We start from the raw sequence: 24681 nt of genomic DNA, 5'->3' as shown, positions 1-24681 counted from the left end.
TTTTCTCATTCTTTTATTATTATTAAATAAATGTAAACCTTGCATTGTGGATGATCTTTGTAGAGATATTTAAGTTTTGAGAGTACTTGCATATTTATTTGGTGACACTGTGTGGGCCACTCGTAACAGCCTTGCTTTTGGTCAAACTACCATTTGCATTAATGTTAATATTACACAGTAAGAATGGACACCCTTTGTAAAGGGCCTTAAGTTAACTGTTAAGGGGTTCTGGTGGCAGTGGTAACTTCCTTATAGTTTGGGAAAAAGGGGGCATAACTAGTAAACTTGTGCCAGCCTTTCCCAGGTGTGTGTGCCTGTGCAAATCAAATCTCAAAGAGTGTGTGTATGTGTCAGCTACTTGGGTAGGGACACAAAGCACTGGTTGGACAGCAAGAGTGTTAGAGGACTTGGCTTGGAAAATGGCTAAGGACTCAGCTCTATAGCTGTGCCAGTGGGGAGTCTTACTGGAAATCTGGAGAAAGAGGAACCAGCCCTGGACTGACTGCGGTCTCTGTGTGCTCTTAAGAGAAATTGCACTTGATGCAAAGAGCTGCATCTGGAAATTGTGTATGTATACCTGTTATCCTCCCAGTGAACATCCCCCATAGGTACCAGTGGTGAGGATTGAGGCTCCTTGATTACTGGCTCAGAGGTGGGATATCCATGTCACATACTGGTTGGCAGTGGTAGGTTGTCACACACCTCATAACCTTAATCCTTTAAGCAAACTGCAAGATAAAGGGCATCCTCAATGGGTTTATTTGTGGTCTTCAGTTCCCCTCACATCCCAAAGAGATGCAGGTATGTGAACTGATGATACTCTAAACCTCCTGTAGGTCTGTGAGAGGTATGTCTATGAGTTTGGATACATTCTACAATTGACTGGCTTCACTTCAAGAATTTGCTGTAGAGCTTATGCCATTGTTTGCTGGAATAGGCAGTGGCATTTCTATGACCCTGAGCAGGTGTCATTAAGTAGTTAAAGGGAATGAATAAATTAATAAATGAATGAATGAATAAATGTTTGTGTTTCAACCTAGGATTAAGTTTCCTTGATTCCTTTATTACTGCTGGGAAAATGTTAATTGTCCATTTTTTTCTCATATCAAATTCAGCAGCTATCTTTCCATGGTTCGAGTTTTGAGATCTTGTTTTTCAAAGCTTCCAATATGTAAAAGTGATGTTTAAAAAATGTGGTTTCTATAGTTTCATACAGCCGAATGTTATATGCTGAGTATTTTCAGCATTTAAATCCTTAAGAATATGTTTTTATTTTAACTACTGGCAATCTTATTTTAACTTATGGCAATTTCTTTCAATTCATATTGTACAGCAAACTGTTAAAACAGAAAGCATGTGTCCATTGCAAAGTATCCTCAGCTAAAATGGCAGTATTCACTTTTCACTTATCTAGGAAACTTTATATAATTAACATGTTTTGAGTTCATAAAATCGATATATAAATGCACATGAGTTAATAATTTTATCAGTTTTTTTCAAGTGGATTCTTTGATTGCTATTTTAATAAACATTGATCCTGATAACTGGTTTATATAGGAATATGTTTGCAAAGTAGCCTACATTAAGGGGACTTATTTCTGGTGGTCTGTGAAGATTCTTCTGTTATCAGCTAAAAGATTTAATTCATAGTATGTATATCTATACAGATGTAAAATCAAGAACACTATATTAATGCAGTAAGCAAATAATCCACAAGAAAAAAAGGATACAGTTGTTATGATCCTAAATGTAGTTATGTATTATTTTCATGACTGTATTTATAAAAAACAAAAAAAGAGTTCAGAAATCCTTTAAGTTGTTATTGAATAATGCTTGCAATGGCTCCGTCATCAGAAAGATTACTGAATTCAAGTTGCTGGCTTCTTTCTGTCCTGTATGCCCTTGCTGTAGCTGCCTGAAGGAATGCCATGGAAACAAGTTCTGACAGGCTCTTGGGGGTCTGTTGATGCCAAAGGCATTTTCTTTCACAACCTGATGAAGACATCGCAGATGTACCAGAACATAAAAACAAAAAACAAAAAAAAAAAACATTATTAGCTGCTTCAGAAGATTTACTGAAAATAGTTTATTTTTCTTTTTTCCTTTTTTTTTTCTTTTTTTTCCTCAGCTGAAAAGGAAACACTTATGCAATTATTTTTTAGTGCTTTTTTTAATCTGCCTTCTGCTCCTCTTCATAAATATAAAGATGTTGCAAAGCATAAATGTAAGCTACAAAATGAAAAAAAAATGGACAAATCAGAATGAAACTTTTATTTGATGGTATATCTTCTAAAGTCTTATTGCTAAAGTAATAATCATAATACTAACACAAATAGGCTAATTAAGTACCTAGTTTAATACAAAGCCATTAAATCAAAATTAATTTCCCATGGCATACAGCAATATATCTGAGGTACAATTAATTATGGTAAACATGCTTAGAATCAATAAATTTGCAACACAATTCATTCTGATAAACAGAGCTTCCACAATCACTTGAAGCAAATAGCATCATCACAGTCATCATCTTGAAAGTTAACAAAGACTCAAAGTGTTTTACTATGAATGCAGAAAATCTGATGAGAAATTGAGCTATAGTGTTCATATTTCATTGTAAGAATCATTTAAAGTTCTTTTTCACATGTGACAGTATATACTGAAACAAAATATTCCTTTGTTAACAAATTTATCAGCAGGATAATGCTTGGTGAACTTCAAAATGCTGCAGAAAAATGGAAAGTGAAGAAACAATTGGCAACAAAATGAAGGGAATTTTCACTGTATTCACACAAATATCTTTCTGAAAGTGAGCACATAGAAACAAGTGCCTTGATGCTTCCTGGTAATTCTCTTTCAATACATATCTTTAATAAACAAAGTATATTTGTATTACAGCACCGTCATTATACCACTATGCATGAATTCATTTGCTGAAATTTTCACACAGTTACCAACAAAACTACACATGCCCTATCGTAGTTTGAAATCTGTTTGAAACTTGACTGAAATGATATTAGTATAGAATGGCCTGATTTTCTGTTGCTTTTTAGAGAGAAATGAAGTATAACATTTATTTTAAAGTTTCAGATGTCTTCCTTCCTCACATCAGCTGCAGTGGATCAACAACAATAAGGACTACATTTATGCAGACGTGGAACATACTACCATAAGAGGTGCAGCAGATGGAATATGTCTGATAGAAATATCAAGCACCCTCTGCACTAGTTTTGAATTGCAATGTGCCAGATCAGAAAATGCCTATAATGCATGTCATTTATGTATAACAGTAAAGGAAATCATTAAACTCATTTTTTGTATATTTGCAATTAATACCCTTAGCTCATTATGGCATCCAAACCTTTTTTCGTGGGGGGGGGGGGGTCCAGCTTCTTTAACTATGTGACTTTCCAATTAATAATAGCCAGTACTAGAAAGGGCAAGGATTATTATCAAAATGATACTAAGACTGTTGATCAGTGATGCTTTGCAGCAGAGAAATGAATCAGGTTTTACCACTTATTATTCATATCTTCATATTTATGTTCACATTTTCATAACTCGGAGACCTATATGCTGCTGAGGGGTATATAGTGTCAAGTGTAAGAGTTGGAGACAGGCAAGTTTATTGTCAATGTACATTTATATCACAGTGTACTGGACATATTGTTAGTTGTTTATAAAAAAATTATAAGAATAAGCAATATTTCCATATGTACTTAATACCTCAAAAAAACAAATGACTTAAGACATTTGCATAGCATAAGGTGAAACCTTGGATGCTGTTGAAGAAAAGTATCATTGACATTTACACTGTAAGTTGCACATCTTGAAAGATATTCAGTTTTACTTGCATTGCTAATTATACAGTTAAGCATATGTTTTCATATTTATGTAAATATCTCAATAAACATGCACTCTGTGAGGAATTTCTTTTTGTAATGTGAAAGCCTATGTCTGGTTGATAGAAGTGCTCTAACAATATATGTCAGGGTTGAAAAGTTTACAATTTATGGCAATTTGTGAGAGTTTCATTAAAAATAATTCTGATTTTGTGTGCATTACAATATATGTTAGCATTTATAAAAAGACTATGAATGCACTGACTGTTATCAATGTAACACATATTTCTTACTAATAACATTGCTATTTATACAAAAAATTGCATTTATTTTTCTTATGTTTTCTAAGTTGATTTTTTCAGAAAATGCTTTTGAATACAAGGATGTATGTGGGATAATAGAGGTGTGCTATTGCACACTGCATAGGTGTAGAGGATGTGACCTATTGTTATCACATCCCACTCATGGCAACGATAGTGACTGTATAGATCAGTAGACTTCTGGGGATTCACAACAAGTACCCTAAATAAAAGATCTTGTCAGTAAACTAAATGGATCGGTCTCAATGAGCAATGCTGTCACCAAAACTGCAGGCGTGATAAGTTTAAACATCTTTTTTTTTTCTTTTTTGTGGGGAACAAGCCCTCTTCCACCATGTAGGGGATTTTGCACCTTGCATCATTTTACATTTATATACCAATGCCTTGGTTGTAGAACTGCAATGAAAACAGAAAAATTGTAAAAAAAAAAAAAAAAAAAAAAAAAAAAGAGTGAAAAAAACAATTTACTATCAAAATGTTGAAATCCATTTGGCCGATGTTCATAACTGAATGTTCAAAATACCGAAAAAATAAATCTCTAAATTTAAATGGTCGAAAAAAACCTGCGAACTAACACTAGTGTTTTTGCATCCCTCCTGCACCCCCACATCCCCTGCTACTTATATATTACAGCTCTGAGATTGCACAACAGTGCAGACAAGGAAAAATCCTTGCCCTATTTGCAAGATAGTATCGACAGGTAATATGCATGCACTTCCTGTCGATCAAATGAACTACTTAATATTCATGTGTCGACCATATGGGTCGATCATATGAATGTTAGACCAAATGAATTTCAACATTTTGATAGTAAACCTTGAAAAAACAACTTATTGAACTGTGGCTTTGCATAACAGCCAAGCCATAGTTATGCAGTCTCAGAATGGTAACTTGGGGGAGCAGGACCCAAAGGAAAATACCTGTTGAACATTATTTATGCATAATGTAGATCTGATTTTAGTAAGTATTTTTGCTCCAGGATAGCATGAAGAATAATGGATCATATTACAGTAGAACAATATTTTACATGGCCTGACAATGGAAGCTCCATAGCCATTTTGGCATTCCTGGAAAGTTTACTTTAAGCCCATATGTATAACTCTTGCTTTATGAACATCGCACAGACACTTGTGTATTGTCTACATTCAGTACCACAATAGATTCTGGCTTCTCTTGCCATGCACTGTATTATTTCTGCTGCATACATTTTCACTACTTCTTTTTGTGTTTTTTTATATTCAGTGTAGATGGAAGTACTGTGTTCCATTACCTGTGTCTCTTGCCTACAACTTTGCTGTTTTTGTAGAAGACATGCTGCTATCAATAATCATGGAATAAAGTTGTCCATTCTTCTTCTAAAGGATCCTTGTCTTTACATATATCTCACCTGTCGTCTCCTCCTTTGTAGCCTATGATCTTCTTTCCATCTTCCTTAACATGCCTTCATTTTTTCATCTTATTCAGATTGGTGGCATCATCCTGAAATTTAATGCATCTTTTAACTTTGTGTAACCTATTTATACATAAATCAGTAAAATATAAGACAATAAATATAATTTAACTGTGTCATAATGTTTGAAATAAAGCTTTCTTTTAATAAAACCCATTTACATTTTCAGTGTAGCATAGATCCCTACTAATGCCAGTTAATGAAGTGCACAAACTGACAGTAAGAAACTAACCCTTCCATACAGTGGTGTATAAGACCATTTGGTAAGATCCTACAAAAAAGGTTAGGCATGTAAAATGATGTACAGGATCATAATTCCTTTCTAGTTCAAAGGGCAAGAACTCAACAACTGACAGTACAACAATAAGTCATTGAAGGAATGTATGATACAAGTATACTGGAGAAGGCAGAGACGTGGTGATTGTTCAGGCATCCCTTTATTTTTGTAAGATTTGGATATGTGATTGTGTCTGCCTGTTTGTATGGGGAGGCAATTATCCCCGATTTTGCAGTTTGCATCTGATTTTTGGCCTCATATTTGTTAGTTCCTCATCAAATTTTTGGTATTCCTCGCAAATTAAATAGACTTCCCCCAGATTTAATAAACTCTGTGTAGAAATAGCGTTACTCCTACATGGAATGAATGGTGTCTGTGTCTGCATCTCCCTCTCGCCAGCGCACCTTACATATTAATGAAGATGCTCTACTTAGGGGAGCTGTGTACACGGTTACTGAATGAGTGCTAGGGGGTGTGTTACAGTGCTTGCAGATCTGTAACACACTCCTTGCACTCTCAAAGTGCCATATGGCACTAAAACAAAGTGTCATCGGACACTGAATTTATCTGGTCATGTCACATAGGTGGTGTGTTGCAGTATCCATAACACACCCCCTGCATTGTAAAAGTACCGTACAGCACTAAAAGAGTAAAAAAGTGTCCTCAAACAATTATTTAATAATTTAACTTCTAATGTCATGTAGGAGGTGTGTTACAGTATCTGTAAGACACCCCCTGCATTCTCAAAGTGCCATACAGCATTAGAAGATTAAAATAGTGTACATGGACACTCATTTAATATTTTTTTGTAATGTCACATGGGGGTGTGTTACTGTATCTGTAACACACCCCCCTGCACTGTCAAAGTGCTGTATGGCACTTAAAGATTAAAGAAAGTGTCCTTGGACACATGAATTTTGTATTCATTTATGTCACACAGTGGGTGTATTACAGTGTCTGTAAGTCCCCCCCTGTACTGTCAAAGTGCCATATGGCACAGAAAGTAAATGTCCCAATGTATTTTTTCTGTCACATTTATTTTTTTTTTTTTTCAAGTTTAAGCATAGCTGAGAGTGTTTGCATGGTGTGGCGTGTTGCTCAGCAGTGCTTAAATGTAACGAGAAGCTGTATATAAATGTATATCTGAAATCTTCATAGCCAAGTTAGATGAATGATTAGAGCCACAGCTTTGGGTGCACTAGGTGTACAGTTCAAATACCAAGAGAGGCTATTCAGCTTTTACATCGGAAAGCATTTTTATTTATATGTCTATTTATTTTTCCCTAGTTACTGATATTTGTAAACCAGGTTAGTACAGCTGGTCCAGAATCACAGTGTCAGTGGATATATGAAGTGAAAAGCCCCAGTTAAACACAAGTGTCCAATACAGTTCAGTCACACACCAAGGTACAGTATTTAAAGTAAAATACAAACACATAATAATAAGGTATCAATAATGAGCAATTAATGTCAATATATATTTATGTTATCATGTAGAACTCTTGTTTTCCCTTAGCTAAATTGTACTAAGCAGTGCTGAGCCAAGCTAAGCAATGCCTAAACAGGACCTGTCTTAGCAATACTTAGCAAAGCTTAGCTCCACTTAGCTGGTCTGAGCATTGCTAAGCAGTCCCATTCTAAGCAGTCCTTAGCTAAGCGGATATGCACACTGCTAAGCACTGCTAATCATTTGCCACTTTAAACACTGCTCAACTCAGCTTAGCAGGTTTAAACATTGCTGAGCTTTGCTTAGCATTTTTAAAAATGCTCCAGTGGCAGCAAAGGGTTGGAAAATAACCTTATTTAAGCTGCACAGGTAGGAATAAAATAGCAGAACCTTTTGGAGTTTGACCCATGCAGGAACTATGGCAGGAGTTGGAGAGTGAGCGCACTTTCAGGTGCAGCACTGGGGCATGTTGGACTCCTAGCTAAAGTCCATGATGTCAGATTGCTGCAGGGCCAGTACCAGGGCTCTGAATGCAAGTCTGAGGCCTGGGACCCTCTGGCACATGAGCTCACCAATGCCACTGGAATCCCCTGCACCAGTGAGCAGGTGCATCATCATTATGATGACCTGAAGCACAGGAAGGGGGTGCTCTTGGCCTAATGGATCCAGGATGCCCAGACCTGGAATGACCCAGAAGTTTGTAAGTATAGCACCTGGTGATTTATCATACTGTAGTATGAATATCTGATAGACAGGTATGCATGGTGGTGGTTTTCCCCCCTACAGCTGCAGAGGAGAGGGCTTGCAATGTGGAGGCCCATGCCAGGTGCCTGGAAAGGCTGCACCAACAGTGTGGTGAGTACAGCTCTATCTTACAATATATACTACACTAAATAAGAAAGATTATACATTGTTTACTGCCATTAGGTAGAGTGTATTCTGAGTGTACTGCAATAAAATGTGTTTCAGATCCACATTGATACAAGTGAGTAATGCCAGGTGCTGTGCAATACAAATGAAGGCATCAGACAACATGCTATTGATGAAAGAAAGCTAATACTGTAGTAAAACTGTGTAGGAATGACATAAGTATATACTGTAATAATACTAAGCATCTTGTAAAAAAGTACACTGTGATTGAAACTGTGAAGGTAATAACTGACATTCATTCATCATCTACAGGATATCTAGTACAACTGCATCCAGAACTTTGAATTTAATAAACCACTGTGTCATGTCACCCCAATAAAGTTATTCCCACCAACTGTTGTGTTTATTCTGGTCTGTTGTTGAAGAAATACAATTGTACAGGTGCTCCACAGCAAATATGGCTATGACACCATGAACTGAGTGAGGTTTTGCTGATAAAGAAGTGTTATACTAAAGTGTGGATGTGGATCTGTAAAACAAGATACAGTGCAAGTTGATATATGTTCTGCACTAAGATATGAACCGTGAATAGTAATGTGTAATGTATTATAGTGTGTTCCCCTCAGGATTGTCTTCTGTTAACCTTTGCATTTCAGCTCTATGCATTCCTGAATGTCAGTATGCTGATGCAGGCAAGTATGAGACTGTAATAGACGGAGACTACAAATATACAATGTGCAAATATATATTGGTTGAGTATGCAACCCAGCACCCCGCTATGGTCTGTACAGATCAAACATATTCACATCCACTAGGGGTTAAATGTGTATACCTGCATTCAAATTATTAATACACAGTTCACCAACTATCTCTGTCATGAATGAATCTGATGCATGTACTTCTGTGACACTCTACTGATATTACCAGGACAGACTTTGTAACCAAGTGAGTATTAGGCACAAATCAGTCAAGCAAGTCACAGCAGTGGCCTAGTAGCTCAGTGTGATACGAAATAGCTATATTGTTAATTTCTGCACACACAGACCAGTGTTTGAATCCATGACTAGAACTGACATATATTTATAGTTACAGACAAGTAGTCTTGCCTATTTGTAGAAACTGTCATGCACTTGTAACAGATATTTTCTCCACAGGACTTACAGGTAAAGAAATGCTTGTAGTAGCCATATGACGGGTATACTAATAAACAGTGTCCAGATGTACTAGTGTGTAAGCAGCAGTGCTCAGCAAGTTGATAACACTCCATTTAATAAAATATCATACAGTAGAGTAGTATTCCAACTGAATTAGACCACTGAAATGTTCTATTGTTGGTATGACTGTATGCCAGGTGCGTGTGTGAATGTATGCTGACAAAGACAACTGGTGTCAAGCCATGGACTAAAGCTAAATGACAAGAAATGCATAATAGTATCCTTTGGGAAGTCATCCATCCTTGGTAACTATCATATAGACAACACACCCCTTAGAGTTGATCCAGTAGTCAGGGACTTAGGGACACACATAGTAATCTAGCCTTTGATCATCATGTGTCTACAGTGGTGAAGAAATCATTATATGCTGTGCAACGTATAAACAAAGGAATGGCATCTAAGTCCAAGAAAGTCATTGTTTCACTGTATTCGGCATTCATCAGACCTATCATTGAGTAGAATGCCTCCTTTGATATGTACCTAACCAGGCATATCCAACAACTGGAATGTCCACAGTGGTTCCTCACTAAAAGAATACAGGGTGTAAGAAAAATGTCCTATGCATACTGCCTCAAGGCCCTATCCCTGTATTATGTCTCCTACAGGCTTTTGAGGGGAGATCTATGCCTGGTATACAGTGCATTGTCAGACCCCACTCTGATGGACCTCCTGCATATCCACAAAACAAACAGTACCAGAATTACTTGTTCTAAAGACTTAAACCTTGCTGATATAAATAGGACCTGCTGGAGAGATAGGTATGTATCCCATAGACCACCGCATCTGTGGAACAGGCTCCCCATCCATGTGAAGCAGAGTTCTCCAAAACCCAATTCAAGTGCAACTTGGACAACTGGATGTGAAACCAGAAATTCATCCCTGGTTTGGCACCTATGTCTCTAATGCAAACAGGTAACCTGTAAATGTTTCATCTCTTAGGCCCATGCTTACACTTATCAAGGATATCAGAACTTTTCAGAGATTTGGGATGCATGGCTAGGCTAAAAAAGGCCCTTGTGGCTGTTAGCCTAGTAAACATCTATGAACCTATATAGGCAGAATGGGCTTCCTTGTTGCATGTGGTGGCTGGTAGCTAGATGTGATTTGAATAGGTTTGTGCTAGCAATGGTGAACTGCCCCTGAAGTGTCCCCTGTGCATCTCACTGCCTGTACAGTGTGGAGGTGTGTGTGTTTCATATATACAGGAACCCCATGTCCCATGGCATTACTGGCTACACTTTAGTTTCTACATGTATGAAAGGATGGTTGGCCATCTAAGGCTGGGGTGCTGTCTGCACCATTGAGCCATGGTCTGTGTGACTGCGCAGACATCTGCAGTTCCCAGGGTTAGGAATGCTTGCAATGAGACAAAGTCATATCTACACCTCTAGTGTTTAGCAGCATGGCCATCAATGTGTGCTGCACTGACACTTGTATGTTGTTAGTGGTAACTTCACCAGTGTTATTAATGAAGTCACTATGGAGATGGCAGGAACCACTGCCAGATGCATGAAGACCTGCAAAGACAGATGGAGGCCATCTCTCACTGAGCATTGTGGTCTGTTTACCATATTACCCCCAACTTGCAGGTACTGGAACCCCTGGAATATTACAGGAGAAATGTGGGTATGTTAAGGGCAATCATTCCCTGATTATATTGCGCCATCTGTCTGGGTGACAGCATAATGCTGCATAAGGCTATGGACATGCCTCCCTGGGATACATAACCTGTGTGCACACTCATATCTCACTGCATATAGTCCAGGGATGTACACATCAGGTCTGGTCAGGTACACCAACATGTACTGTGACAGACCCATGACAGTACCTGTGGTGAGAGATAGCAGTATGTATGCAATATGGTAGAGTCTGTCACCTGACACAAAAGTAACTGTGGCCATCTACATACACAACCAGGTCAAGGGCACACCAGTGTGTCTCCACTGGAATCCCCTATGTGTAATATGTTTGACATAGGTTGATGCCTGTGTGGCTGTGGGACACAGGTGTGTGGCCATGTGTGGTATGTGCTATTTATGGCTGTGACATTCATGTGTGTCTTTGCCTCAGAGATCCCCTTTGTTTGTAGATATGTATGCTGAGGACCACTGCAGATGTTTGTGTGTGTTATGTAGGTGTGTAAGGTGTACTGTTTGTGATGACAACTTGTTTGGGGACAGATATGTGGCATTGACAGGCAGAGAGCATGGACTGCAGGTTCCTACAGTCATTGCAACTCTCACACAGTGTGTTCCTTGGTGGTATTTGTAGATGGCTGTCCATCCATGTACATGAGGAGGTGCTACATAAAGCCAGGACACCAATATCAACACACTGGCTGGGGAAACTGCAGGCAATTTTCCAGCCATATACTCCAGAATCTGAGGGAGGAACACCAGGGAGACCTGTGGGGTTGGCCTACAGACCAGGTGATTACTAATATAGTAGGAGGCTGACACCACAGCAAGCCATGTAGACAGCCCATGACCAAGCAGTAATAGGTAAAACAGCAACATACAGTGCAACACCTCATAGCACATGCAGCAAGTAACATGAAACATCAGGATCAAGGGGACAATGCATGTTGTAATGCCACTCTCAGCCAAATAGGAGTTCCTGGCAAAACCTGGCATCAGCTACCAACTCACAGGAGAGCCTCAGTACAGCATTTTTATGTTCAACTTCTGAGAGACTTGATTGGCTACAAACATCTGCATTAGAAGCTGAAGTTAGCTAAAACATGCAGTAGTGTATTTTAGCCTTCTGTTAAGTACAAACTTGCAGTTTTAAAAGTACTGTATTTTCATTTTTTCTGTTTCTTAATTGTGTGTTTCATTGAGAAGCGTGCTGTGTGTGTATCTGCTATAAGAGGGGATGGTGTTATCACTTCTTTGTTATCTGATATTTAATAGACTAGAGGGATTCCTCTGTGCTTTAAGTGCTAGCCACAAAGTTTGAGAAATCATTTTATGCTCAACTTCTGAGAGACTTGCTTGGTTACAAACCTGCATTAAAAATGGAAGTTAAGTAAAACTTGCAGTAGTGTATCTTAGTCTTCTGTTAAGTACAAACTTGCAGTTTTAAGAGTACTGTATTTATATATTTTTTCTGTTTCCTAATTGTGTATTTCATTGAGACATGTGCTGTGTGTGTGTCTGCTATAAGAGGGGGTGGTGTTATCACTTTTTTTTTATCTGATATTTAATAGCCTAGAGGGATTCCTCTGTACTTTAAGTGCTATCCACAAAGTTTGAGAAATCATTTTATGCTCAACTTCTGAGAAACTTGCTTGGCTACAAACATCTGCATTAGAAGCTGAATTTAAGTAAAACTTGCAGTAGTGTATTTTAGTCTTTTAAGTGCAAACGTGTAGTTTTAAAAGTACTGTATTTTCATTTTTTCTGTTTCCTAATTGTGCGTTTCATAGAGAAGTCTGCTGTGTGTGTCTGCTATAAGAGGGGATGGTGCTATCACTTCTTTGTTATCTGATATTTAATAGCCTAGAGGGATTCCTCTGTACTTTAAGTGTTAGCCACAAAGTTTGAGAAATCATTTTATGCTCAACTTCTGAGAGACTTGCTTGGCTACAAACATCTGCATTAGCAGCTGAAGTTAAGTAAAACTTGCAGTAGTGTATTTTAGTCTTCTGTTAAGTACAAACTTGCAGTTTTAAAAGTACTGTATTTTCATTTTTTTGTTTCCTAAGTGTGTGTTTCATTGAACAGTGTGCTGTGTGTCTCTCTGCAGTTAGTTCCCTACCCACTCTCTCTGTTCCTGTATTGGTAGTAGTATTGGTGGCTCTGGAATTGCCTGCCCCTCCTGTAAGTCTGTATTAGAACACTCCTCCTGGGTCCATCTTATTTGCTCACTTAACCGAGTACAGTGAGATCATATTCTGAGGCTAGTGTTCACTCGACTTAATACAGAGAGAAGATTTGAGAAGGCCAACCCACTTAGGTTCTTCCTTCCTCTCAACTTGCACTTAAAAAATGCACTTTATTCATCAGATTTTACTGTATTTGTGTTTTCTCCTACTTTATTTTGCTTTTCTTAACAGTACTCAATTTTATTTATTTTGCTGCATTTATTACTCCTTGATTAAATTGTAACTGTTATTCTAAGTCTTTTGGTTTAAGCACTTGGGCTTCATACCAGTTGTTTTACATTAAGAAGGTTTGTGGTCTGCACTGTTGTGGCAGGACAGGTAGCTTACATCCTTCTAAGCTGGGAATTGCTGGTTGAAGGCCCAGTGTCTGCTATTCTAAAAGTGTATTAGTTCTGGCTTAAGCACTTGGCTTCAGGCCAGTTATTCTACATTAAGAGGGTTGTGATCTGCACTCTTGTGGGAAGAGAGGCTGGATTCTGCCTTTCTGAGCTGGGAATTTCTGGTCACAAGCTTATTGTGCCTGCTTATTTGAATTGTTTCTTTCTGAAATTGGTGCACATTGCTGCTGTAGCATAGATCAGATTCAGGCCTGCTAAATCTAGCTTTGTTTGTATAACTTGAGCACTGATCCAGGCCATCTTTTTTTGGAGAAGGTTGCCCTGCACCCTAGTAGCAGGAGTGTGCAGTTAGAACTTCTATGATTGAAGACTGCTGGAACAGGGCTCACTTTTGAGCTTTTATCTGGTTAATTGGGTAACTTGTTTAAATCAGTTCTATTGTTTATATATATATATATATATATATATATATATATATATATATATATATATAGATATAGATATAGATATATATATTGCACTTTGTTCATCTGCTTTTACTGTATTTGTGTTTCTTCCTACTTTATTACTAGGGGCATTGACAACTCTGATCTGTGATATATAACAATAAGTATACCTTTCTGTGCATTTAAAGTGTTTTTTTTTATTGTATCTGCTTTATTTTTTGAAAAAAAAAAAATATATATATATATATATATATATATATATATATATATATATATATATATATATATATATATATATATATATATATATATATATATACTTGTTTCCCACCTTTCAAAGCTAGTATAGTCCAGTTTTCAGGTTAATGCTGAATTCAGGGCTGTGTTACAAATCTCTATGTTTGCCCATACCTTACTTGGATAGAAAGAAGTTTCTCTGTTCACCTGTGAGAGAGGGGAGCTTTGAGCAGCCTATCTGTCCCTGGAGGAGTGGTTTCAGACCAGAACTTAGTAGTTTATTGGCCATTTTGGGCTAATTACTATCTCTTTAATTTCCCTGCTATAAATAGCGCATTTGCCCAGTTTTGCTCGCCGGGCAGTGTTGGTTAGCTAGGGGAAAATTATTCCTGGCTCCACAAAGTCTTCTCCTCAATTTTTCCCTTGGAACTAGACAAACTTTCAACTTAAGCACTCAAACCATTCATTTCTCAGCCCAGCACTTGCTCAAAACTTATAGCAAGCACTTATAAACCCTAGCACTAGACCCTCCTGTACTGTACAGAAAGACAAGGCTCTCTATTCGACCTTACCAGCCATCCAGTAAAACAGTTCACTGTACCTATCCAGGCATGTCCAAAGGGCAGTTTCAGGTGTACTCTCCAGTTCAACTGGTGAATCTGCGCATTTTGAGGCAATGTTGCAACTGCCTCATGTACACAGGCAACCCTCTCCTCCTACCACCGAACACTAATACATGCGAGAGATGCAATTATACAGCCAAACTGGAGGATAAGCTCTCTCTCAACCCAAGACTGGATCAGACAGTCAAGAGGAGAAGGGAAATACTTGCATCACACCACCAGTCTCACATAGACCCATTAAATCACCACCGGCAAAAACACACATAAATACATGAAAACATACTTGGAAGCTCTAAATAAAAATCTGCATATCCAACAGAGACCTCCAAAGCAAACAACCAAACAACCTCCACCCCCCAACACAAACCATGAAACACATACTTCACAAAACCAGCATGCCATGCAATCACAGCCCTTAAGGCAAAATAACATACCCAACATACTAGTAATAGGTGACTCTATAGTCAGGCACACTGATGTCCCACTCACTAGGCTGAATAAGGAGAAGGTAACAGTTGGCTGCCTGTCTGGTGTCAGGATCCACCACGTAACATAAGCACTCAGGTCACTCCAGAACAAGTACAAATATGACTCTGCCATTGTCCATGTTGGTGTGAATGACCTGAGCCGTACCTCTCTGGACTACATGAAAAGAGACATGGAAGAGCTCTCTGATCATGTAGCCCAGGCCGGTATGACCCTGACCTGAGTAGCATGCTGCCCTAACCAAGAATGATACCATGGTTTAAAGAAAAAATTCTCGATTTCAACAATTGGCTAAGTTTCTGGTGTCATTCAAAGGGGGTCCAGTGTCTATCCGCCTGGGATGACATGCTCGACAAGCCACGGTGCTTCGCTAGAGACGGTTTGCACCTCTCACCCTTAGGCTTTTGAATACTGGCCAAGGCTCTTGCCACCCCCACAGTGCCTTTTTAGGCAAGGCTCAAAAGACAAAATCACCGCCGTAAATAGCACAAGTAACTAAAAACTGAGGGTAATGCTACTCAATGCCAGAAGTCTAAACCTCAAAATGCACGCACATGTGGCACTCTTCAGTATGGAGAAAATCATATATGTGCAGTAATAGAAACCTGGTTTAAGGCTCCAGAGAGCACCCCAGCACTACCAGGCTACAACTCATACCATAAATTTCGGCCACAGAACCCAAACTGAAATACAAAAGGTGGGATAGTATCCATATTCATCAAGGATACCACACCTCCAGGTAAGTGGCACAGTACGATGCTTTAGAGATCATCCACGTGCAACTAACAACAGGCAAAACTGCAATTCAAATTGTAGCTTGCTAGAGATCACCTACCATGTCCCAGGACCCCCATTCCATGTTTCTGGAAACAATGGGAAACATAAAAGTCCTATCAAACACCCTAATATTGGGTGATTTCAAGTACCCAAACATTAACTGGGAGAACTACTCAAGTACTAACTCCATTGCCCAACATTTCCTATAGTTTATAAGCTCAAATGCCCTGGTTCAACTGGTCAAGACTCCCACCAGAGGTGACAACATACTGGACCTGGTCATCACCAACATGTGCGACCGGTGTTCCACACTGGAGGTCAACCCCTCGCTGGTTAGATCTGACCATAAACAAATAACTTAGGATATCCACATTCTGCCCTCACCCCCGGACAAGGAAACCACTGTGAAAAACTTTTCAAAAGCAAACTTCCTGTTACTTAAGACTGAGGTGGAAAGTTTCAAAGCCCCCATGCTGAAGGATAATGCTGTCTAAGCTGCAAAATCCTTTACTAATACATTCTACGGGCACCTGCAAGAATGCATGTATTGTGCCATCCCAAGCAAAACCAAGACTCACACCTTCAAGAAAAGAAAACCAGTCTGGTGGACTCCTGCCATAAACAAGCTATACAATAGAAGGAGGAAACTAGTACAGAAAAGAATAAAATCCCAAGTAGGGAAGACATCCCTGATCAGTAGAAGCAAGAAACTACGATCCCTCATAAAATTATCCAAGGTGAGCTTTGAAAGAAAAATTGCCAAGGACTAGATAACCACAAGGCATTCTTTAGCTATGTCAAGAATCTAAGTGGCAATGCTCAGATCTGCTCAGAGTTAATGCAGAATGGCACAAAATACACCCAACCGACTGATATTGCCAACATCCTGGCAGACCGGTTCAGAGCAAACTTCACCCCCCTCTCACCCCCAAAGGGCCCATAACCATACCAGAAGAATGTAGAGTCCCTGGAATCACAGACACGCATGTTAAAACAGCCCTCTCCAAGGCCAAAAACACAGCATTAATGGGACCAGATGGTGTCCCAGGCTGCATCCTACACAAGCTCAAAGATGAACTAACCCCTCACCTAAACACACTGTTCAAACTCAGCCTCTCCACAGGCTACATACCCATAGAGTGGCACACAGCAATGGTTATTCTGCTCCAGAAAGGTGGAGCCACAACAGACCCCATGAACTATCGCCCTATAAGCCTGACTAGCTTGGTCTGCATGGCTGTGGAGCACATCATCATGGAACTCATTAACAGAGACATTGGAAATCTCCAAACTCTGGACCCTACCCAGTTCAGCTTTGTTAAGGGCAGGTCATGCCTCCTAAACCTGGTGGACTTCTTTGAGACAGTTACCAAGGCTATAGATGAGGGAAAGGTGGTACACACAGCCTACCTAGACCTCGCTAAGGCCTTCAACACCATTCCCCATTCTGGTATTATAGACAAGCTCACCAGCCTGAACATAAACCTCTACATCACAAGATGTGTTACCAACTGGCTCATGGACAGAACCCACATGATGAGAGTTGTGGGAGCTAGGTCCGACTCTAAACCAATAACAAGTGGCATTACCCAGGGCTCAGTCCTAGGACCCCTCCTGTTCAGCGTATCCTTCTCAGTGGTAAAGGCAAGCACAGGAGGACTATGGCTGACTAAGTTCGCAGACGACTGCAAACTAGGGGCTATAATTGATTCTCCGGCTGACACAGACATCCTCCAAAAGGGTCTCACTGAGACGGATACCTGGTGTCAAAATCATGGCCTCAAGCTAAATGCTAATAAGTGCATAGTCATCTCCTTTGTAAAAAACAAAGTACCCACAAACTACCACATAGGTGGTAGTCTCCTAAATACAGAAGATGTAATAAGGGATCTGGGGACCCAAGTAGATAGTAATCTCACCTTTGATAATCGCATTGCCAAAGTGATTAGAAAATCCTTGTACGTGGCCCACCTAATCACAATAGGGTTCGCATCCAGATCAAAAGAGGTCATTGTGCCGCTCTACTCATCAATCATCAGACCCATCATAGAGTACAACACCACATTTGGGATGTATCATACAAGACACCTGCAACAGCTGGAAAGACCACAGAAGTACCTCACCAAGAGGATCACTGGCCTCAAACAGATGCCCTATGCAGCTCGACTGAAGAAACTCCAGCTGTACTCGGTTGCATACCGCCTACTCAGACGTGATCTCTGCCTGACATACAAGGCCATGTCCAACCCAGAATTGATGGACATGCTCCACCTTAAGAAAACCTTATCCCCTTGAGCCACACTCTCTAGGGATCTAAACCTCACCACAACAATAAATAGGACATGCTGGAGGGATAGATTCCTGTCTCAGAGACTTCCCATGCTTTGGAACAAGATTCCAATCTAGATTAGGCAGAGCTCCTTGCTAACACTCTTCAAAAGAAATCTTGACGAGTGGATGGGAAACAGAAAATTTACCCCGGGGATCACTTCAGTGGCTCTACTGGACAAAGGCGCAGGGAACTAATCTAAGGGGGTGGCGAAAGCCAACACATTCTGACTAGGTGTATAAATGCCTTCAGGCAGATAATCTAGTACCTACCTATGAACCTATGAACCTATATGTTGTGGAGGTTGATTGCACAGAGTCCACACCGAGGAGCATCCAGGTAAGCCTCCAGTGGTTATCATGTTAATACTGTAACATTCATAGTTGCAGCCTCTGCATACCTGTATGCATATGTCAGGTCATTCTGCATCTGTGGTTTAGGTTTTGTAATGTACACATGTGCACACATATTGTGAATGTTAGTAATTTGGGTGGTATCACAGCTTGTACTGTACATGTTGATAAATGCACATATTATCCTGTACCATTGCCATATGTGTGTGTGCTAACAGCACCTCTTTCCCACAACTCCATTGGTACTTCTGGTATGACTGGGGAAATCAACCTGTAGACAGTGAGTGTGAACTATCATGTTATGGGTCACCTATACTGTAGGCATGTTAAGGGCTGCCAGTTTGCAATACACACAACTGTTAAGTACAACCATATTGCAGTATGTTCCATGTTCACTTGTGGTGGGGTTCGCTGCAGTGCATCACATTGGTAATCACAGTAGTATATTTGCAGGAACTGTAACATATTCCCACATAGTTTGGTATAAGTGTAGCCTCTGTACTATTGTGTACACAGGTACAACGTGTGTTAGGTGAAGGTCCATCACATACTCTGACTTCTCATTTAGCTCACAGGTGTATAGTACTAGCAACATTAACTGGACATAGCTGCACTGCATGTTGTTGAGGGCCCGTCCAGAATGTGTCTGTGATACACGCACACACACACACACGCACACACACACACACACACACACACACACACACACACACACACACACACACACACACACACACACACACACACACACACACATATATATATATATATATATATATATATATATATCCTGAAATTGCAAAATACCAACACAAAAAAAGTCCAAATGCACATTAACCAAACTGTACAACACTCATAACCATTAAATGCTCTTACCACCTAATAAAACGCAAAATAATATTTTTTTTCAGAGGGATGCCCTCATGTATTCCCCATGTGGGGGACAAGTCACTGTCACTGCCAAATGTATATGCACCAATACCACAGTTGCACAAATTCAAACAAGGAAGAATTCTCCCTGAAGAAAGGAATAACTGCTGGCACATACTCAGAAATCACACTATCAGTGATCTCCTGAAATAAATTAATTCTATATGTGAAAGAGCTCACCTGTCCACAGATGTTCTTCCAATGCAACACAGTCATGCACGATATCCTGCTCACACAACTACTTGGTTATATGTCAGTCGACCAAGTATGAGTTTGGAATATTATGCAGTTGTCATTTCATACCCCAGTGCAATCATATCAAACAAATGAATGCCTGGCATTTTACATTACACACACAAACATTTCTATGTATATTATATATGTACGTACATTATACATAGATACAGATATTGATATGGAAAGTAAAAACATAAATTAGCAATTTTATTTGACTATATACTGTGTGTCTGTACTTTCTGTATCTGTAAGAATTCCAATAACTATAACTCCAAGGTACAGCAATGTCTGAAGTAGAAGTAGTGGAGAAATGTAAAACACAGAACAACATGCATGCACCCAGATACACACACACACACACACACACACACACACACACACACACACACACACACACACACACACACACTAAACTCACACACACAAACACACACAGGAGTGTAGACACACACACACACACACACACACACACACACACACACACACACACACACACACACACACACACACACACACACACACACACACACACACACACAGACACACACACACACACAATCAATTAAGCAGGATAGTTTACCTTTTGTACCAAATGGTGTCTTAATTATTTACCCTGTTTCAGTGCTGCCTGTCTTATCTTTTCACATCTTAGTGTTTGCATGTTTGAGTGTTAAAACTTTTACAGGCTTTTGTCATGGAGAATTATACAAGTATTCATACAGAGCACAACACTTTTCTGTCTTTTTGAATTCCAGATGACTGAATTAAAATGATTGAAATCCCATTCCACTGAAACACCTTTTAACTGAAGTCCAAAAAATTCAAACATCATGCTGTAAAAAAATCACCAAAGGGAAAATGTTTCAAAATAATTTTTTTGCAGTGAGGAATGCCCCCTTGGATTCCCATCTCTCTTTAATTGGAAATACTAATATCATAGTTGCACAGATGGTGACAAAAATGAAAACACCACACTCTGAGAATCACTATCAGAGTACAGATAGAGCAATATCCACACTGGTTATGTATAGGTAACAGTAATCTCCAGATGAAGCTTCTTTATATATCTGACATATTTTTCTTATGTGTTACAGAACTGGGTATAGCTATTCTGCCTTCACACACACACACACACACACACACACACACACACACACACACACACACACACACACACACACACACACACACACACACACACATCAGTCAAGCAGGGTAGTTTGCCTTTTATACCAAATGGTGTCTTAATTCTTTACCCTGTTTCAGTGCTGCCTGTCTTATCTTTTCACATCTTAGTGTTTGCATGTTTGAGTGTTAAAACTTTTACAGGCTTTTGTCATGGATAATTATACAAGTATTCATACAGAGCACAAAACTTTTCTATCTGTCTTTTTGAATCCCAGATGACTGAATTAAAATGATTGAAATCACATTCCACTGAAACACCTTTTAACTGAAGTCCAAATAATTCAAACATCATGCTGTAAAAATCACCAAAGGGAAAATGTTTCAAAATAATTTTTTTGCAGTGGGGAATGCCCCCTTGGATTCCCATATAGTGGGCTTTGGCCCCACATCTCTCTTTAATTGGAAATACTAATATCATAGTTGCACAGATGGTGACAAAAATAAAAACACCACACTCTGAGAATCATTATCAGAGTACAGATAGAGCAATATCCACACTAGTTATGTATAGGTAACATCCAAAAACCAATAAGACTGGACACTGCTCGAATACCAACTCTTATTGGTTTTTGGATATTTACTATGGTTTATTTGACTGGACTTTGGTGAGGCACAGAACATTGTTATGTATAGGTAACAGTAATCTCCAGAGGAAGCTTCTTTATATACTTGTGTCAAAGGAAAAATATACTTTAAAAATGATCAGTACATGGTAGGTTCAGGTTAAGGCACTTTAATCTTGCAGCAAGGAGACAAAAACGTGCTAATACAGAGTTTGTCTAAATAGAATCAGGAAATGCAAGCATTTTATACATTTTCTAATAAGACATTGCCTACCAAGCTGACGTAGCAAATCACAAGTTTTAACATCATTATTACGTAGCAGTTGTTTTTGTGAATTTCTGCTTGTACTATCAATTTTTGTGAGAAACTTCCTAAGAAAAACAACGTGGCCTTGGCTAGATATATGCAATGGCTAATTTGAGCACAAAGCAAGTATAGATTGCAGTTAATTTCTCCAACACTTCTTTGTTTGTCTTTATCTCTTCCTTCTGCAGCTGTGCATGTTCTCATACCACGAACAGAGCTAATTGTTCAAAATCATAACATTATAGAATATGGCATTGTTCATTCATTGCTTCCTGACCTAGCAGATAATCACCTGTTTCTCAAGTACATTTCCAAAAGGCATAAACATGAATTTTGCTGTGTTAGCAGTTACTAGGTCAGAGGGCATCTTGCAAGTTTCTGAAAGCACACTGCAGTTTCAAAAGCATCTTTTAGTCTCATATAGAACTAAGCTGTATATAAAATAGTGCATATAAAATAGAATGAAAAATGTGTTAACTCTTTTAGTTTCTAATTAGCATTAAGCACACACATTAATACATATTTTTCTGACATTTCCCCCCTGTTAATACTTTTTAATTCTATTTTCAAAAGCATAAACAGTTTGCTTTTTCTCCTAACCTCTTCCATTCAGGATTTGCAGTTAAGAGAGTCATTCAGTTTAAACTTATGAAAGTGTTTCACTTTTCAACAACTCTTCAATTTCAGTACTTTGATACAAAGTCTCAGAAACTGACATGTCTATAAAATCTTTGATTAACTTTTTCATGCAGGGAATACCACAACAAATGCATGTTCCTAATAGGAGTAATCCTACACAAATGGCAATCAGCATGTTGATTAGGATGGAACCCCACCCCCCAAACAAATTCTGGAAAAAGTCCGTCAGAGGGTTTGGGCCTTGTTTGGTCATGGTCGACACTTGCTGGATCACCTCAAGATGATCGTTTATCTCGTGCTGGTTGTCAGGAATATATGAACAGCATTCTTCTTTGATTAAAGTGCACGTACCACCTCTCACCACTAGGGTGAAGTCGAGAGCCATGCGGTTCTGAAGCACCACAGTTTTCATAGCATTCAGTTCATCAGTCACTAATTCGAGAGCAGAAAAAGTTGCATTGCTCATAACTTCGAGAAGTTTAGACAGTTTTCTCAGCTCCCAAATCAATTCTACTGCGCCATATGCAGGGGTTATGCCTGCCCACAATATAATGGTGTCACTCAAGTCCATGTGTGTCAGTTTATCTTTGTTTTTTACAGTTATGGTTTCTCCACCCTGCTTCGATTCATCCTACTGAATTCTCAGGTCTCTTTATTGGACTTCTAGGTTTACTGCTGACCTCTCTGACATTTCGAATTTTTCTCTGAGGCAAAGCTGCAGTGTGTCATATGGCCGGAACCAGGTAACCCAAAAAACAACTGCCGGACCAATTCTCAGGTAGCCATTTATATGCTTTTTTCCCCACAAACAAAATAACAATTCTCTACTTTAGTATTGATATAAGCTTGCCCTGCATGAAACATTTTCTTATCAATAATAGAAAGCTGCTTTAAAAGAACAGGATTATGCTGTATTTCATTAACATTTCTATGCATCTTCTCAAAATATGCATCATAGTTTGTATCACAAATAGTTTTAGTCTTACTGGCTTTAATATAACATTTATAAGAAACAGTCACATTGCAATTGCTCCAACCCACCTGAATAGTGTCATTTTTATAAAAACATACAATCCCTTTTTGTGTAACAGGTAGGTACAATGCTATTTTGTCTTGTGATTTCACAGGTGTGGTATCAAAAATCAAGTTTTCCCAGGTCTCATTGACCCCTAGGGGGACAGCAGTCATCAATAATCCCCTGTATGCTGTTGGTATAGCTGTGCAAATGCAGCAGTTCGAAACATTAAAAGTCTCAGCGCACACATATTTAATTGTTTGGTAAGTGTTAAAGTTTGGATGCCAGTCTATGAGTAATGCATCACGTTTGTTCAGTTCAACTCGTGTGGCTGGGAAAAGGAAAGGCCACAGCAAAAAGATCATTGTTATCAGTATAGCTATCAGAATAATCATGCAAATTTTCTGAGGTTGTTCTGCATCTCTGTTTACTCTATAACTGGTCATTTTGTTCTCGTTGTACAACAGTAACAAGGGTTGTGTCTAGTTCAAAGTTCTTAACCAGTTTACAGTGTGTCAGATGAATCCAGGACGCTCGCTCTGCAATCTTGACTGCAGTGGGTGTCGACAGTAGCACCTGGTATGGTCCTTCCCACTTCGGAGAACTCCAGTTCGTTTTCTTCACAACCTTCACCCAGACCCACGTGCCTGGGGCTATTGCTACTTCCGATGGTCTGGTTTGTTCTTTATCTGAAACAGAATTTAACTGCAAAAGTTTGTTATTCAAAAATCGCCTCATATACTCTGCAAGTGAACTGTCAGCCTCCTGGTCTGTAGGCATGAGAGGTTTCCACTGAGGTGTATAATATGCCCTCCCAAACAAAATTTCAAAAGGAGTTAACCCTTTTACATTTGGAACAGTTCTCATACTCAACAGTGCCAGAGGTAGACAGTGCACCCAGTTCTTTTGT

Source organism: Protopterus annectens, chromosome 7.part0, assembly GCF_019279795.1.
Source record: "Protopterus annectens isolate FY-2018-M chromosome 7.part0, PAN1.0, whole genome shotgun sequence".
NCBI lineage: Eukaryota > Metazoa > Chordata > Ceratodontiformes > Protopteridae > Protopterus > Protopterus annectens.
The sequence above is the reverse complement of the archived record's forward strand: the minus strand, read 5'-3'. Positions refer to the sequence as shown.